The sequence below is a fragment of the Neofelis nebulosa genome, chromosome 1, assembly GCF_028018385.1.
Source record: "Neofelis nebulosa isolate mNeoNeb1 chromosome 1, mNeoNeb1.pri, whole genome shotgun sequence".
Taxonomy (NCBI): Eukaryota; Metazoa; Chordata; class Mammalia; order Carnivora; family Felidae; genus Neofelis; species Neofelis nebulosa.
The window spans coordinates 212,366,576-212,382,520 of NC_080782.1; positions in this window are offsets into that span (position 1 = coordinate 212,366,576).

Genomic DNA, 15,945 nt, shown 5'->3' on the forward strand with positions numbered 1-15,945 from the left:
CTCCAAGGACCACATGAAAGAGTCACTAGGAACCTCCATGCACACTTTGAGAAGCATTGATTAAAGCATTAAATACATCTTATACATTAAGTAAAACAATACATTTAATTTATAAAAGTTATCTTGCAAGGGCGCCTGAGTGGCTCAGTCGGTTAAGCATCCAACTTCAGCTCAGGTCACGATCTCGCGGTCCATGTATTTGAGCCCCGCGTCAGACTCCATGCTGACAGCTCAGAGCCTGGAGCCTGCTTCAGAATCTGTGTCCGCCCCTCCCCTGCTCGTGCTCTGTCTCGCTCTGTCTCTCAAAAATAAATAAGTGTTAAAAAAAATTTTTTTTAAGTTATCTTGCAGACATAGAATATGTTCATGCAAAGTGTAAGACCCAAATAAAAAGTCACTGACAGTATGAATCTTCTTCAATTCTTCCACCTAAAAATATTCTCCAATATACAACACCTCCAACACAACATGCAAAATTATTTTGGTTTTAATTGTCTCTATCTTTAAAAAGTCTGACCTTCCTTCTTCATTTTCCAAAGTACCTAGTGCAATGCCTTGTGCATAATAGGATTTTGGTAGTTTTAAATAAACTTTCAACATTGATATTTCTTACATTATATTTGGCATCAAGGTATCATTATCAACCTATGTGGTTACATGTTGTGAACTATATGCTATCTTTTATTTTAAGTTTATTTATTTATTTTTGAGAGAGACAGAGAGAGTGTAAGCAGAGGAGAGGCAGAGAGAGAAAGGGAGACACAGAATCTGAAGCAGGCTCCAGGATCTGAGCTGTCAGCTCAGAGCCTGACTCGGGGCTCAAACCCACGAACTGTGAGATAAGGACCTGAGCCAAACTCCAACGCTCAGCTGATTGAGCCACTCAGGCACCCTTACATGCTATCTTTAAAATAGTTATTTCTCTTGAATTAAAAGATAAATAGGCATGAAGCACTTTAACAACAGCTGTGGAAGCTTTGATTGATGATACATTCTTCCTTATTTGTTTTTCTTATTAAGGCTACAATGGTAAGCAGTGACTTCTGATTTTATTGCTTAACTGTTGTAATCATCAGCCATTACCTATAACCTGATTTTTCTTTATGTTAATTCTATGACACTATTTTATATACATGAAATTACATGAATTGCTTTTTTTCATGTTTCCATTTTACTGAATAGTTTAACACAGAATAGTGCCCTGAATTAGTGCCCTCTGAAGATAATTCTGTCTTGGAGAAACCACCCTTCCCTTCATGAACTCCACCATAGTTTGTTAAGATAATGAGTATCTACGGAAAGGATGGTGATAACCCTATGCCAGTGCTATCCAACAGAACTATAATGTGAGTCACATATAATTTTAACTATCCTAGAAGCCACATTAAACAGAGAAACCAGAAAAAAATAATTTTAATAACACTATATTTAATCCAATATAGCTAAGATATTGTCAACATGTAATCAGTAAAAAATGTAACCAATATAAAAATTATTAATGAGGGGCGCCTGGGTGACTCAGTCAGTTAAGCCTCTGACTTCGTCTCAGGTCATGATCTCACAGCTGTGGGTTCAAGCCCCGCATCAGGCTCTGTGCTGACAGCTCGGAGCCTGGAGTCTGCTTTGGATCCTGCGTCTCCCTCTCTCTCTCTCTGCCCCTCCCCCGTTCATGCTCTGGTTCTCTCTCTCTCTCTCAAGAATAAATAGACATTAAAATTTTTTTAAAAATTATTAATGAGCCAATAAATAATTAGTACTGTACTAACTATACATTTTACACTTATAACACAACTTAATTTGTACATGAAATTTTCATTGGAAATACTTTATATGTATTTAGATATCATAAAATCGACGGTGACAAAGTAGATTCAAATGTTAAAGTTGTTCCTCAAATATTTAAAAGTTTCCAACAATCAAACTGAGTGGAGGATCAGTTTTAAAATTTAAATAAAAATCTTTGCAAAACATCTGTCTAATAAGGGGGTTAATATTCAAAGTATATAAAGTACTCTTAAAACTTAATAGCAAAAAAACAAAAAACCAAATAGAAATAGACAAACAGACAAATAGAAAAAGACAAGTACTATATGTGGAATCTAAAAAAGCTGAACTCACAGAAACAGAATGGTGGTTGCTGGGAGCAGGGGTTTGGGGGATTGGGCAGATGTTGGTTAAAGGGTACAAACCTCCTGTTATAAGATGAATAAGTTCTGGGATAATGTATAGCATGGTGACTCTAGTTAATAATACTGTATTATATTTGAAAGTTACTAAGAGAGTAGATCTTAAATGTTCTCACTACAAAAAAATAAATACAATGCTAATTATGTGAGGTGATAAAGGCATAAACTAACCATATTGTGATCATAATTTTGTGATATGTGTATGTATTAAATCCTCACACTGTTTACCTTAAAGTTACACGGTGTTATTTGTCAACTATATCTCAATAAAGCTAGGGAAAATTGCATTCAAGTTACTTAAAATAAAAAATCAGGTTATCAGTCACATTAGCTACATCTAAATTAGGCACATGGGCTAATGACTACTGAATTGGACAGTACTTCTCAATACATAACTTAAATCATTTTAGTGTTTACAGATTTATCAGTGTGTGTTATGGCATTTGAATAAACACTGTCTTCAGTATGAAGCCAGTAATTCTTCTAAATTTTGTAACATATTTAAATACTTTAAAAAACTCACTGTAAAAAAACCCACATTATTATTTTACATAAACATTTGGAATTATATCTTTGAGTAAAAACATACTTCCCATTTTAACTGTAAAATATCTTCCCCTTAAGCAAGTACTATTTTCCTGAGCCAATGAGAAAGGAAAAGAATGGCAGCTTTTCCGAAGACATAACTATATCAACCAAACCAGTCGGTGGAATGACAGATGATAGTTGTATCTGGATACCATTTTTCCACATGTTCATCCAGTGTGAATTTCATATATTATAGAAAGGTTTGATGATGTTGTGAAAATACTGGTGTAGTAAGGGGCCAAAACTATAAATCTTAACATAAGTTATATTATAACCATAATTATAAGTATTATTACTTTAATATTTAATAGATTAGTGTGTTCTCCTTCAGCTTGGATGTTTCTATAAAGAAAATCCACTTGGAAACCTTAAAATTTCCAATGTCACTGATAACACTTCCTTTTGAAAATATGGTTTCTTAATGTCACTTTTAATGCTTCCACTGCATATACTAGAGTATATAGACAGATACATGATAGATATTTGGAAAATAGGTTGTGCACTGCTACTATATTGATATATATAGCATTGTACTGTAGAATTACATGGTCCAATATAGTAGCCACTAGCTACATGTAGTTTTAAACACTTGAAATGAGGCTTGTCTGAACTGAGATGTACTGTAAGGATAAAATGCACGCTGGATTTCAACTAGTTAGTATGAAAAAATGAATTTATGATACACATAAATATTTTTATTGTTCACTTTTGGAATGATAATGTATTATTCCACTTGATTATTTTTACTTTTTAAAATGTGACTCCTAGAAAATTTAAAATTATTTATGGCTCTCATTACATTTCTTTTGGACAGTGCTGCTCTGGATTATTAAAAATACACTTTAAAATTCTTTGGACACCTCCTATTATTTCCACAATATTAGAACACACTTATTACATATATAGGGAGACATATATGTAATGTAACATATTTAAATACTTTAAAGAACATAGAGTTTAAATAAACACATTGATATTATTTGTAAACATAGGATATAATGTCTGAGTAAGAATATTTTGTTTGGGGGTCCCTAGGGGGCTCAGTCGGTTAAGCATCCAATCTTTGGCTCAGGTCATGATCTCAAGGGTAGTGAGTTCGAGCCCCGCATGGGGCTCCACACTGACAGTGCGGGCCTGCATGGGATTCTCTCTCTTCTCTCTGACGTTCCCTCGCAAAATAAATAAACTTTTTAAAAAATGTATATATTTTCTGTTTGATCTGGGAAGAATTTTCTGTATACACAAGATTTAAATACTTTCTGAAGGGTAATGTGAACTTCTATTTTTGTATCAATCACAGACATGCCTCCAAGTTAAGATTCTTGCCTTTATTCCAAATATAACATATGTAACATGAAGCAAACCCAATAAATGAGAGGCAAGTACTTACCCTTTAGGATAATTAGTGTAATTTCCCTTATTCTGCTTCTGAAAACCAAGGGACATTTTGTGTTTTCAGTAGATAATACAGAAAACGATGTCATGTATATCATCCATATCTGTGGAATTAGCTTCAAATATCAGCAGTGTTAAAGTAATAAAATACATGTTCTTAGAATCTGAGACAGAAAGTAATTTAAAAGTTTCTAATGTGTCCCCAGTCTTCTTAAATCTTCTAGAGATTTTTTTCTACTTTTCATTATAATAATCCATGTTGCAGGAGCACAGATTTTAGCTGTGATTGCATTTTTGAAAAGTAAAACCAAAAGAATGTCTACATTAATTCAAGATACTATTATGACTGTGACTAGTATCTTATTATGATGTTAAAACTAAGGGATGTTAGCATTCACAGAGGAATGTAATACCAACTTAAATGATGAGAAAGTGGAGATGCCATTTCTTTACACAAATATTAAGAACTAACTATGTGTTAGGTATGCACTATGATGACAAAATATTATCCTTGGCTACAAGGAGATTACAGTTTATTGGAGAAACAAAATGTAAGTTGAAAAACACAGTGCATGGTAATAAGTGCTGTCATAGGAAAGATCAGGTTGCTACAGAAGCACACAATGAACACGTGCAAAACAAGCTGGCTCAAGATGGGAGGAAGGAAAAGGACTCATGAGGCATTCTACCAGAGAGGCTACTGGGAAGGGTAGGTGTTAGCAGACATGTATATTTGAAACAAACCGTCAGAGAGGAGGATTGTGAAGGCCTTAGCATCTGAGCCCTACAGCCCCTGGATGAGCCAGGAGATCTTGGAAATGTGATTAAAGTTTGGTGTGTTCTGGTAACGCCGAGGGCTCTTTTGAGTGGTCACTTCAGGGCCTGTCGCATATGCCTTAGGTGGGTATTTAGGATGTGGGTGGAGTAATTTATACCATGCCTCATTCAACTTTTGCTTATTTTTCCTTCTTCATTCTTGTCACTTGGCAAAAAAGGATGTGCCCTATTCTAGTGCCTGAGAATCAAAATCTGAATGTGCTTCCTCCCTGATTTCTCCCAGGGCCAATCTAAAGTAATCGGTGTTAACTTTGAGCTCATGTTGCTCTCATCTCACATATAGATTATGTATAATAATTGTAACTGAGAGAAGAGTTACTATATTCAAACACTACATTAGCTGTTTCACTCCTATTTTATTCAATTCTATCATCCCGTAAGTAGCAACAGAGTCCCCATTTACAGAGGGGGAAACTGAGGAATATAGCGACTCTCTCATGCTCATACAGCTCATGAATGGTGAAGTCAGGACTCTGAAATATAAATCTTGAGGAACACGATGTCTCTTTTGGCCGGTATATTTGTGATGTTGTTATAATATATATTACAGAGAATTTATAGGTATGTGTGCACGTATTCTATCATTCTACATCCCTGTGTAGATGAATAGATCTCCATAAGTTTGCAGAGTTTGCTTGAGAAAAGAAAATATGTCTATTTCTTTGATTTTCTCCCAACTGTCTTCGGATTCCCAAGGCATTTACTGACTGAATTTCAAGAAAAGCCCACTAAAATTGAATCCAGAAAACAAAAATAAGATAGAAATCCTTTTGTACCTTAAAGATAATATTAACTATAAATAACATGAAGTATTCTAATGAAAAAGACTAAATAAATCTACTTTCATTTTGAGAAACCAGACAGAAGATGGTATGTCATTGCACTCTATGGAGGAGAACTAAAATAAAGAAACAAATGAAGATTACAAAAGCAACAGACTTTTACCTGGAGAGAGAAAATTCTGCACTAAATATTAAAACTCACATGTAGAAACTCATGACCTAAGTCTTGTCATCAATCTCCTGCCCATGCACACCATTTACTTTAAATCTGCTGGCGACCAAAATCTGTATTTTAAGAATAATCACCTATTCTAGTATCTATTCTAGCAATAGATTCTCTGTGGTTTTAAATGAGATCATTCATGCAATGCGAAAGAAAGTTGTGAATAAATGAGGAGACCTTACATGCTGCTTGTAGTTTGCTGAAGAACGGACAAATCTGCAAGTGCCTTTAAGTGAATCAAATAGATTGTTCTTGTTGCTCCATAGGTTAAGGGAAGAAATCAAGGTTGTTGACATCCCTGTCATTGAGATATACAATAGATACAAATGACTTTGAGTTGCCTACGGCATTTAACTCAAATTGTTAGTACTTTACTAGTTAATAATAAGAATTTAGTAAGGCAGAGATTCTGAAGACAAATAAAATAATGTTGATGATTGTTCCTACGGACAGCTCAAGAAAAATGTGCTGTTAGTGATTTTAGCATAGCTGTTATTCATTCATAATGACTGGTATATTTCCATTTTAAATCTCCAGACATTATGCTGGGAGCTCTGTTCAAGTACAACAGGAACTCTGCCTAGCAATTTCTGATGGCCATTGCAGAAAATGACTTAGTAATGCCTCCTGACCTGTAGAGCCACTTTAGTTTGTTTTTCAACCTCCACCTCCTCCTCTCATAAGGTCAAGATGTATGTGATTTGTGATACTTGGATCTTCCCACCAGAGATGCTTAAATTTGAAGACTTGAACTATCTTATTATGTGGAATAGCCTTACCCAGCCTATCAAAACCTGTTCCTGGAATGCACATCCCATTCCGGCTGTGTATACAAGATTTGGCTGTTTGTACTGAATTAACTACTTGTTTTTTTGTTTTTCAATGTAGACACAAAAGCAGAAACTAAATCCTTATCTAAACTCGCTGTACCAGAAATATAGTTTTAGAGAAAAAATAGGCATTAGTTATAATGTAGTGTGACACATTTGACACACAGATGAGGGCAGCAATGCCTGAAGATGTTAAGTAATTTTAAAGTTCTATCTCAACATAATGACAGAGAAAGTACGAGAAAAGTATCTTCTGCTTTCCAGCATGAAATTTTTTTCACCGTTGAAGTATTGTTATATAGACCACAGCTATTGTCAAGGCATCTCCATGTGGTCACAAATCACTGAAAGCTCTGCCTTATTTACACAAACACGATCTGGTCTTCCAAGTGTCTTTTCCCTTTGCATTGACTTATAACATCTGCATCTTGGGTCACATGATACTTGCTGCAGTGTTGAATGTTGCTTCTTTAGCCATATTTGTAGCAATAATCATGTTCCAGATGTAAACGAAAAACTAGCTAGACACTTCACTGCATTCAAGGGCATAGGATTCTGGAAAAAGCTTCTATAAAACTGGATACCAAAGCCAGCACCTCTAGGTGTAGCCTCTTTGTCATCCAAGGGCTTGGAAGTCCCCAAACCAGCACCCATGCCTGGAAATGGCTTTGAACCTGGGAGGATGGATTAATGGAATATCAGGGATCCAGTGAGGTATCAGAAAAGTTCTGTGACTTACAACTATTCCATTTCCTTCTGGGGACTTCATGTTTTTCTCTTAGCAAATGAGAATAATTACCCATTTCCATCCAGCCCTGTATTCTGAGAATACTTTTGCTGAGCTCATATCTCTGTTTCCTGTTTGTTTACCTAAGGCTTTACTCCTGTCCCAGCACATCTCTGCCTGGAAATGCAATGCAGAGTAATCTCTATATGAATGTATGTGAATGATTGCATTAGTGAAGGCGACTGAGGTCAATCTATGTAATGGTAACAGAACAGTAGTTGTAATAGTAATAGCCAAAAATCAACACAATAATCACCAATTGTTTGACAGGGTCTGTATGCTAAACTATCACATTCCTTATAAAGACCTAAGAACTGACAAAAGGCAAAGTGATATGTTACTCCAAGGTATCAGGATTAGGTTCAGCTATGTATGAAGGTAAATCCAAGTTAGCCATGGCCTAAACACATAACATTTTCTTATTTCGTATACTATGGTCAGAGATCAGCAATCAGGGGCTTATATGAGTTTCACAAAGTTGTAAGCAACTCGACTCACTACAACTTTTGGTTTCACTGTTCTGCTATGGTGAAATTCTGTAAAGCACAAAATAGCTACTAGAGCTTCAGCTACTATATCCACACTCCAGCCAGGAGGAAGAATGAAGGACAGCAAATTTTACTCGGTATTTTTACTTTTTTAGAAACTAGTCTTGTGACCAAAATCTCTCTAAGGGTTGTTGAGAATCCAAGTTGACATATACTTGACTAACATTTGGGGACTTTAGTGAGGTATAGATAGCAGAGTCTGCCTTGCCATCTGAAATTTTACTGATGACAGACATTGACAGGAAGCATCACAAGGCCAGAATATGGAGATTTTCAGCAATGTGAGATGAAAACACTTCTTTGAAGAGAAAACAGTCTATGATAAAACCAGAGATCTGCCAGCCTGAAAGCTGCCCACTCTATTACTTCATTGAAGATGTTTGCCATCGAATCATGTAGGCAAGAACTGGCTGAATCCCAGTGAGGGATTATGGCACTGTGAAATCAGTAAATTATTACATTGTATAAGCTTTAGTTGCATGCATTCTTTTCTAATCTTGGATGTATACCCATGATTGTGACTCAAAGCTTATACAGGGTATCACCTCTAAGCATGAAATGTCCTTCCTCACATACTCTTGTTGTCTCCTACCCAGAAGTCCTCAAACTGAAATACTCTATTACTACAAACATCAGTCAACCCCATCCAGAACCAAATATTCAGTAATGGACACATAGGTAAGGAAGCATGCAGGAATAAACAACAGCTTAATTTTGATCTAACAAGTATATCAAGACGCATTGTCACTTTTCTTGGAGGGTAAGTTCCCAGAATATTGTTGCTGTATGGACTTTTGCACTACTTATTCCCAAAACATCAACCTCAGGCAGGTTTCCAGACACTTATTTCTAGACTAGCTGCATCAGAATTGCTTATGGTGCTTTGGGAAACAGATTCTTAGACACCAAAAGAAACATATTAAGTATGAATGGGCAGTAAAGAGATACAGGACCAGAAGATTCTATTTTATACTTGAAAATATTGGGGAAAACATGTAAATCAAAGAACCAAAGAATGGTTAAAAATAAATACCTACAGATAACTTTTAGTTCAGAAGATAGCTAAACATGAGTAATAATCTGAGTAATGTGAAATGGTTAGCTTGGTGTTGTAGTACTGAGCAGAGAAATTGGAGTAATAGGCCAGGGTACATTTCTTACTTCTTTGTGAGAGCTTCATCGAATATTCCCTCCCCCTTTATTTTGTCATGGTACTAGAATATCATGCTTTTAAAAACTGCTTTTATTTATCTGACAACCAACATATTTCTCCAATTCCTCTTTGATCATTAATCAAATATTTTATGGTGTATGGTATGATACAGCACGATAGTACATTTATATTTCAGCTTGAGATAGCTTTAATAAATCATAAGGATGGATATACTATGTTGGTAGTTGTATAAATTATGCAAATTTTCTCTATACCAGAAATCAAAAAAATATATGGAAATAGAACAAAATTTTTAAAAAGAAAATCTAAGTGAGCAATTATTTTTCCTAGACAATCGGCACATATATTTGACTACTATTTACCAACAAATGAAAATTTTACAACAAATTGTAACTTAAAGGAGTCATGAAAAATGTACACATCTTGCTTCAGTTTCCTCTTTTTATGCCAGCTATTTGTGTTCCTGATTACAGAGAAAGATACAATGCTTTGGATGTATGATTCAGTCAACAAATTTTACTAGGTTCTGTTAATGAGCTAAACATTGTGCTATATTCTGAATACACAAGGAAGTAGGACATGGCTTAACTGAATGAACAGGGAAAAAAAACTCTAAATAAATAATGATGAAACTTTTCTTGGGGCTACAATAAAGTAATGGGTAAAGCGCAGTGTGCGCGGGAGAAAAAAAAGGAATAACTGTGCCTGAGAGCATTTAGAAAAACTAATCAGAGGATTGGAGTGTGGTTTGAAAAAAATTCAGCTGGTGTTAATCAGAAGGAGAGGGAGCAAGGACATGTAAGAGGGGATGGCAAGGGGCATTGGGTATACGCAGGAACAAGGTGTACTTGGTAGGCTAAACATTTGTTTTGACTAGATTTTAAGCTGCAAGGGAAACCTATGCTTCCGGAAAAAAAAAATGAGTTTTAAAGGACAGAAATTATCCTTTAGCCTGAAAAAACTAAAAGAAAGGACAAAATATATAAAGAAACCCACTATTTTTATGGCTCTAAACATAAGGCAACAAAGTACACCGATGCCTGAGAGACCTAAAACAAATGTGGTGAGATTCAATGTTGCAATTTATAATCCCAGACTGTGGTGCTGTGGTGGAGTCCCTCCCTAAAGCATGGGTGGAGGCCTTCTCAGAATAAAGGCAGGCGATGTGCAACCTGACCCAAACAACTCCTATGCACGTATGCATAACTCTGACACCACTCTGTAACTTGGACTGTGTCTAATTAGACTATATGTGTCACCATACATGGGAAACAAAGAGGTAGAAATTGCATAAAAGGCTACACCCCACTGTGCTTGGGGCTCAGCCTTTTGGGGGGGGGTCTTAGCCCCGAACCCCGGGGCCAAACGAGTAAAGCTGCTTCCTGGGAAGAAGAGCCTCGGTGTCCCATCTCTCTGCGCGAGAATCCTGCTACAGTGCAGGAGGAGCAATCCAAGCAGAGCCCCACTGGTTCCAGGAATACAAGGGTGGAGCTGACAGTCTGGTGAGACCTAAGAGGCTGCAATACCACAAAGGAGAGAGCTTCATACATAGAGAAATCCTGAGATCTTTAGAGTTCCCTTTGAGGATTCAGCACAGCACTGAACACCCTAGGCATAACAGTAAATTGTCTGAGGTTGTTGGTGGGGGGGCAGGGAGGGAGGCAAGGAGAATACTGTAAGGATTAGAGATCACAATTCTGGCACTCACACAGGACTGTGTAATAGTGTTTATTCCCTCTGGCCAGAATGGAAAACCTTGTAATTCTCAGGGCAATGTGTAATCAGACTTATATTGCTTAAACAGTGAGGAAAATTGGTCCTAGACCAAAACCCATTCTCTTAAGTAACAAAGCTTAAAAGAAAGACTCAAAAGGATCAAACTTTTCCAAGTAACTTGGAAACAAAGAAACAAAGTAAAATCCATATTGCTAGCATCCAATCAGAACTTAGAAGGCATGCAAAGAAGGCAACTATTATCCATAATGAGGAGAAAAAAATCAGTGAATTGATACTGACTCAGAATTGACTTGGTGATCAAAAAGACTGAAATCTTGCCATTTGCAGCAATGTGGATGGAACCAGAGTATACTATGCTAAGCTAAATAAGTCAGTCAGAGAAAGAAAAATACCATATGATTTCACTCATATGTGGAGTTTAAAAAACAAAACAGATGAACATAGGGGAAGGGAAGGAAAAAATAAGAAAAAAAAGAGGAAAACCATAAGAGACTCTTAAATGTAGAGAACAAACAGTTGCTGGAGGGCTGTTGGGTGGAGGGATGGGCTAAATGGGTGATGGGCATTAAGGAGGGCACTTGATGGGATGGGCACTGGGTGTTATATGTAAGTGATGAATCACTTAATTCTACTTCTGAAACCAATACTACACCATATTAACTAACTTGAATTAAAAAAAAAATAAGAAGAAGAACTGACATTACAAGGAAGAAGACCTTCCTCTGCCCTGTGGTCCTTCTAGCTGGACTTAGAATTAAATTGATACGAGACAGATTAACAGGAGAAAATCAAATTTAACAGACGTATGCATGGGAATCCACACAGACGTGAAATTCAAAAGACAGTTACGACACAAAAGCATTTATGAGCTAAGGAGAGGGGTAAGATCTGAGGATACAAAGAGAATGCATTGGAAGGAAGATGAAAGGCGATCTTTTGAAAAACAAAGGTTGTCCTATTATGCAGGTAAGTTTCTTAGGTAAAGTGGAGTCTCTGTTAATAGCTCTCTTCCCTATACCAGCTTTTCTTTCCAACATAAATTTAGGCAGCTATAGGGGAGGTAGAGAGCTTTCTCTACACCTGCTGGGTTTTACTTTTAGCTCAAAGTAATCTTTGTGTCAAAGTGGCACATTTTGGGGCGTCTCATCCTGCACCCTTCAACATAGATGATAGGACTAGTAGACAAGGACATTAACTCAGTTATTGTAACTATTTCACATGTTCTAGAAGCTGGAGGAAAGACTGAATATGTTCAGTTGTGATGTGGAAGGTATAAAAACTTCCAAATTAAAATTCTAGGTCTGAAAGCTACACTATCTGGAATGAAAAATATACTGGCTAGAATTTGCAGTTGAATTGACACAGCAGAAAGAAAAACTAGTGAAACTGGTCATATTAATAGACCCTATCCAAAATAAAGCATAGAGGGAAAAATGTGTTAATAAATAAACAGAGCTTTTAGTGAGCTGTGGGACAACTTCAAGGAGCACACTTGAAAGGAATCAGGGCAAACAGAAAATACATTTTAAGAAATAAAGGCTGAAAAGAAACCAAATTAATAAAAACTATAAAACCACTGATTCAAGAAGCTGTATGAATCCTGATCACAAGATACATGAAGAAAAATAGTTACATCATAAGATTGCTTTAAATCAGCAAATATATATATATATATTTATAAAAAAACCTTTAAAACAGCCAGAGAGGGGGGAAAAACACATTTATACACAAAGGGACATAGATGAGGGTGAGAACATATTTCATATTTCTCATTAAAAACACTATGAGCTAGAAGATAGTGGAGCAACATGTTTAAAGTATGGAAAGGTTAAAAAAAAACTAACAAACAAAATTAAAAAAATAAAACAAAACTGTCAATCTAAGGATATATTTTTACCCAGGGGAGAAAAATAGACATTCTAAAACATTGAAAAACTGAAAAAAATTAGCATGCCTGCACAACAAGAATGTACCAGCAAGTCCTTCAAACAGAAGCAAAATTAAAGCAGACACAGTTCTAGATCGACACAAAGGAATAGAGAGCACTGGAGACTATAACAACATTCACCAATGAAGTTTTTCCTTATTACTAAAATCTACTTGAGACAGCCAGCTGTGTAAAGTATAAATGGCTATAATATACTGGGTACTATATAATATATGTTGAAATAAAATACATGACAATAAGAGCACCATAGTTGGGAGGGCAAAAAATATATTGATTGATGTAGGAAAGAGTGTAATATCATGTGAAGGGGGATTGTGATAAAGTATGTGTGTATACTATAAGTCTTAAAGCAACTACTAAAATAATACAACAGGGAATTATAATGGATAGACCAACAAAGGCAATAAAATGAGATTAAAAAGTATGTTTAAAAAAAAGGCAGAAAAAGATAAACAAGTGAATAAACCACAGGTACAAAAAATAGAAAACGGGCACCTGGGTGGCTTAGTCGGTTAAGTGTCTGACTTCGGCTCAGGTCATGATCTTGCGGTTTGTGGGTTTGAGCCCTGCGTGGGCTCTGTGCTGACAGCTCAGAGACTGGAGCCTGCTTCGGATTCTGTGTCTTCCTCTCTCTTTGCCCCTCCTCTGCTCATGCTCTCTCAACAATAAATAAAGGTTTTAAAAAATTTTTAAATAAAAAAAAACTAGAAAACATAATTCCATTGTATGTTATTCTGGAAAAATCTATTTTAAATAAAAAGGTACCTATAAGTTTATGTTAATAACTAAAACCTAACTTGAAACCCAAGTGCCCATCAATAAATGAATGAGGCAAAATATGATACATCCATATGATGGAATATTATTCAGCAAAGAAACAAATTTTGTTTAAATGTTTATTTATTTTGAGAGAAAGAGAAAGAGAGAGCATGCACATGTGTAAGCAGGGGAGGGGCAGAGAGAGAGAGAGAAATCCAATCAGGCTCTGTGCTGTCAACACAGTGTCTGATGCAGGGCTCGATCCCATGAACCATGAGATCACGACCTGAGCTGAAATCAAGAGAGTTCAATGCTTAACCGACTGAGCCACCCAGGCACTCCACAAGAACAATTTTTTGATGCACACAAGAAGAGCAATGAATGTTAAAATTGTTTGGTAAAAGAACCCAAGCAAAGTGTATGATGTCAGTTTTATAAAATTCTGGAAAGGTCAATGCATCTATAAGGATTGACATTGGGCCAGTGATCAGAGACAGAAAAGTGGAGGAAAAAGAGAGGGAGAGGGAAACTTTTGAGGGTGATGGATATGTTACCTATTTTGATTATAACAATAGCTGAGCAGGTGCATACATAAATCAAAAATCATCAATTGTTATACTTAAAATGTGTGCAGTTTATTGTATGTCATTTATACCTCAGTAGAGCTTCTTTTTAAAGAAGATGGAGATAAACCTAAAGGTGTAGACTGTGGAAAGGCTGTGAAGGAACCTTGAATACTTTGGAGTTTTAGTTTTATTCTTTAGGTCATATATTTCAAACTGGGAAGGCAAGTAGGCCTGGCTGTAGGCACCCCATTGTTGTTTTAATTGGATCAGCATTGCCTTTTACATGTAGTGATAAGATTGTTTTCAATAAGAAATTCTGCAGTTACAAAAGCAGTTGTGAAAGCGATTACCTTGTTAATGGGGGTGAGCAGAGCCAACACTGCATGAATTTGAGAATGGTGGCAGTCTATTAATTTCTCCATTTCTTCTTTTTCTACTATTTGCTCCATAATTCTTTACTAAGACAACCAGGAAAAATGAATCTCAAGGGCTCTGCTCCCCTAAACATTATTCCTTATTCTTTTAAAGGAAATTGATCTTTTAATTTATGTTTTTATTATTCCTAAGACTTGTGAGGGCTCGTCATTTATGATTTTTTTTCTTACCTTGATGTCCACCAGAGTGTCTATCTATGCAAGTATTACACAGAGATGTTTTAATAAATTGAATAAAATTAAATTTATCATCTTAGAGAAGGGAATACATCATTATAAATTCATCCTGAGATTAAATACTATATATTATATTTTTTTAAAAATGTTTTAAGTTTATTTATTTGAGCGAGCAAGGGAGGGGCAGAGAGAGGAAAAGAGAGAATCCCAAGCAGGCTCTGTGACAGCACAGAGTCCAATGAGGGGCTCAAACTCATGAATTGTGAGATCATGACCTGAGATGAAAGCAAGAGTCTGAAACCGACTGAGCCTAATACAGTATATACATGTGCCCCACTATATATTATTTTTTTTAAAAGAATAGATGTGCTTAGAGTGGGCTGGAGATATATAGAGTGAGGGATAAATGAAATAGAAAGGGTAGAAAAAAGTATAGAATTAACTTATGTTCTTATCAAATTTGTCAAATGTTAACCCTATTTTCAATTATTTTCCATTTCATAGAATGTAGAGAAGAAATTAAATTTTTTTGCACTGTAATAATATCCAAATCTCATTATATTAACACATTTAACCCACACAATAGTCTTTTAATCTATCCCTTATTAGTCTTCCTTCAGAGATAACTAACTTGAAACTTTAAGCAGTAAATATATTTACCAAAGATCATAAAGCCAGAAAAATAGGCTGGGTTAGGATATGAGCTTACATGTACATAATTTCTTCTTTCTTCTAGATCAACATTTGCAAAACTTGGTTTCCTGGGTCATTGCTAACTAGATAATTACAATGAGTTTCCTGCAATAAGGGTTGCACTTTTAAATTAGTTTGGGGGGGGGGGGGAAGCTGAAAAGTAAATTGGGTGTTTGCATATTAAAGGCTCAGTTCACTCCTAAAGAAAAAGAAACCTGCTTATACTTGTTTAACTCAGCATTCCATAAACTTATTTGATAACAGTGTCCTTTATAAGACAT